We start from the raw sequence: 4071 nt of genomic DNA, 5'->3' as shown, positions 1-4071 counted from the left end.
TCCAGAGGAGAGGTGATCACGGCTGGACCAGAGTGGCCGTGGTGTGGAGAAGCATGAGTGGGTCTAAGGAGTAATTTGACAGACCTTGGTGAGGGACCAGAGATGGGAAATTGAGAAGAGGGTCAAGAAGGAGGAGGTTCCTGGATGACTCTCGGGTTCCAGCTTGCACAACTGAATAGCAGAGAGAGAGATGGGGACACTGGGAGGGGGCCGGGTTTGGAGGGGACGAGATCATGAGTCTGAGTCAGGAAATGCTGAGTCTGAGGAACCTCTGAGGCGTCCCAGGGGAGGCAGCACGTGGGCGGCGGAATCTACAGGCGGAAGGAGGTTATGTGGGGAGAGAGTGTGAGAAGGGGACAGGAAGAAGCCTGGGGATGGCCAGACAGAGGAGGAAAAGCCTCCGATGATGCTGGAGAGCAGCGGGCTGAGTAGGAGGGGAAAGAAACAGGTGCGAGTCCTGCTCTGGAGATGTCAAGTGCAGCAGTCAGGACAGGCGAGGTTATGCTGCAGAAATGAATATTCCTAAAATCTCCAAGTCCTAAAAAGGCAAAAGCGAACTTCTCCCTCACTGTACGGATCCAACGTGGGTCGTCAGGGACTCTGCTCATCACACTCACTTGAGAAACCAGGTTCTACAATTGCCTGGGCTCAGAAGGGGGCGTTGGAACGGCACACTGGCTTCTCTGGTTTCTGTCTCACATTCTGCTGGCAAAGCAGGTTACGTGGATGGCCTTGCGTAACTTCAGAGGAGGCTGGGATGGAGCCAACAGAGGAAGAGAGCTGGGAGCTCTGGACAGCACCAACCTCCAACACACTGAGGAGAGGACCGGCCTGCTGAGCCAAATGCTGCCAAGGGGCCCAGCATCATGAGGACTGAGAAATACATTTGAATGAGGTGATGTGGGTCCTCGCTGACCTGAGAAAGAGGTGTTTGGGTACCTTAAGGGACTAAAGACCAGAAAGTGACTGGAATTGGTTAGGGAGGAGCTGGGAGGCAAGTAGGAGATGAGAAATGTAGACCACTCGTTCCAATACGTCAGTGGGACGGGTGGATGGAGGTGGGGAAGTGGCTGGAAGGGATATCCGGAGCGGAGTTTTGCTTGTGTTTTTAGTGGGACATAAATGTGTGTAAAGGCTGATGGAAAGGATCCACAGAAAGGGAGAGATTAACTATGAAAGAGGAAGCCAGAATGATGAATAGGGTAAGAGGATACACAAGCCTACACATCCTGATGCACCTGGGACTCTGAAATTGCCTGCCCAGACAGCCCTAAGCTTATGACCAGAGCCCGTGTGGGCCTCTTCCTCAGGCCCACTGTCCTGAGGGTGGACCGCGTCCACCAGAGTGTGCACCCTGAGGTCTGAAGGGTAACCAAGGGGCGGCCCTCCGTGGGGAGTGTGGACAGACCCTGGCAGTGCAGGTTGGGGCTGTGCATACAGTACCCCCCACGTCCCCCACCCCCAAATACACACAGGGAGAAGGGTGCTGTCTTTTCCCATGACGACACATTCCAGCACACCCCTCACTCCAAAGAACCTGAGAATTCCAACTGAAGCCAGCCTTCCAGGTTATCGTAAAGGTGTGCCTGCCAAGGTTGGAGGATAAAATGTATTTTATTTAACAGTTGTTAGCTTAACTTATACCTTTTAAATATGAGACATATCATATGTGGGTCTCCATTTTTCCTCTTGTTCTGAGCCCTTCAAATGTTAGGAAAGGGCCAAGGTATGTAATAAATAAATATGCACATAATTTCATACAAAATCTATATAATAAAGTTATATAATTATAAAGTCATAGAATAAAATATATCATATAAACCCAATCTAATTTGGGTAGGAATGTGTACACACACACACACACACACACACACACACACACACACACACGAATACGGTTTGTATCAGTCAGCTTTTGCTGTGTGACAATGAAACACAAACTTTCAGTGGCATAAACACAGGGCATTATATTCCCGTGAGTCTGTGGTGGCTGGTGCAGCCCCGCCCCCTGTGTCTCGCTCTGGGGCTCAGCCTGAGGGTCAGCAGCCGCCTGGGGCATTGTCTTCCTCCTGGAATGTCAGGCAGGAGTCCGTGAGGCAAGCGCAGCCACCACGGAGCATGCTCCAAGCCTCTGCTTGCGCCACATCCACTGACTTTCCTTCGGCAAAGCCCAGAATCAGGGAGTAGAGAAGTACATTCTGCCAAGCGTGAAACCGTGGCAAGGTTATAGATGTCTAAAACTATGACAGGGCAGGGAAAAACGGGAATTAATAATTTAACCGATCACATACTAAACCGATATTTCCTAGTAGGAGGATAATGAGATTGCCGGGGTGTGTGTGTTGGGGTGGGGCATGGAGGGTAATTTGTAATTAATTCTAACTACTAAAAGAAGAGATGTTTTAATGTTTACAACTTACATGTATTCCCATATTCCTTCTGTAATAAAGCAAAAATAAGAAGGCCTCAATTCTAATTCCAATCAAAATCTTAATTTAAAATTTTTACTAGTTGATTTATTTGGAAGACTGGCTAGCTATCTTTAAAAAAAAAAAAAACAAATTCTTTTAAGATCCTGACTTCAAATCATAAGCAAAAGTTAATACTAAAAAAGATAAGAAATCTGAATGTAAAAATAGAACTGTAAAAAATCATAGAGAGATATATCAAGATGCCTTTTCTTTCTGTACTTCCTTGGGTGACCTTCCGGATTTTCAGCCAGAGGCTCGCATTGCCTAGAGGTGGAGGGGGATGGAAGGAGGGAAAGGAGGCGGAGAGGAGGCGGGGGGAGGGAGGGAGGGGGGAGAGGGAGGGAGGGAGGGAAAAGGAGGAGGGAGAGGGTAGAGGGAGAAAGGGAGAAGGGGGCAAAGGAGGAGAGAGGAGAGCAAGGAGGAGGGGAGGAGGAAGGGGAAATGAGACGGAGCAGGAAGAAGGGAGGAAGGGAAGAGTGGCTGCCACTCACTGGAACACCTGCCGGGCAACGCCCTCTTCCAAAATCAGTGGGGCGGGAGGTGAGAGGTTGGAGATGGGAGGTGGGGGACGGAGCCTTTTCTTCCGTCTGACATCACTGTATTCAGCAAATGCATCAAAGACCCAATTCCACCAAGAGAGGCCCTTTGGGGCCCTTGGCGTATAATACACAGAGGAGCTGGCTGAGAAGCGGGGCCAGGCAGGAGGCAGAGGCCCCGTGTGGATCAGAGTGAAAGGAGGGCACGCACCACACCCAGTGATGTGGGGACAGCAAGTAGCAAAAACAAAATTGCAAGAGAATACACATATCCAATGCCGTTGATGAAAAAGTTTAAAACATACACGAATGTTATCATTGTTTATAAATACATTCAACTGTTGCTAAAAAATATAAAAATGTGCTCAGGAATGTTGCAACTTCAGGGTAGCAATTACAGAGGGGAAGAAGAGAGAAGTTTAAACCGGTCTATATCATTTCATTTGATTTTTAAAGAGAGATCTGAAGCAAATATTCAAAGTGTTAATATTTGGTATATTCTGGGTGGTGGGTATACAGGTGTCTGTTAGATTATTGTCTATATCTTGAAATAACATGGTAGGGGTAAGACAGGCTGCTGGTTGATATGAATACTTTACGCCAGGGTTTAAAATCTATGAGCACATGTGCATGTTTGCACGTCTGTGCTCAGGTGTGCGTGCACTTATCTTTGTGTCTATGGCTCTGTGCGACTATTTACCTGTGTCTGCCAACACTATGTATGTGTGCTGCACATCCCTTTGTGTCTGCCACTTGTGTGTGTACATCCATTTGTCTATGTGCATGCATCTTTGCAACTATACGTGTATCTGTAGCTGTGTCTGTGTGTCTGTGCAGTTGTTCGAGGTTGTGTTTGTGTGTCTTTGAGTGTATATTAAATGTGCATATCTGTGTGAGTCTGTGCAATTGTGTGTCTGTGTGTGCCTGTGCACTTGTGTGTACGTGAATAAGAAGAAACAAAAACACCAAACCATTGACACATCTCTGTCTGGCAAGGGGAAGATAGGATTTTTGTTTCTCCTTCGTATATTTTACTGTGTGTGTGTGTGTGTGTGTGTGTGTGT

Source organism: Pteropus vampyrus, unplaced genomic scaffold (assembly GCF_000151845.1).
Source record: "Pteropus vampyrus isolate Shadow unplaced genomic scaffold, Pvam_2.0 Scaffold196, whole genome shotgun sequence".
NCBI lineage: Eukaryota > Metazoa > Chordata > Mammalia > Chiroptera > Pteropodidae > Pteropus > Pteropus vampyrus.
The sequence above is the reverse complement of the archived record's forward strand: the minus strand, read 5'-3'. Positions refer to the sequence as shown.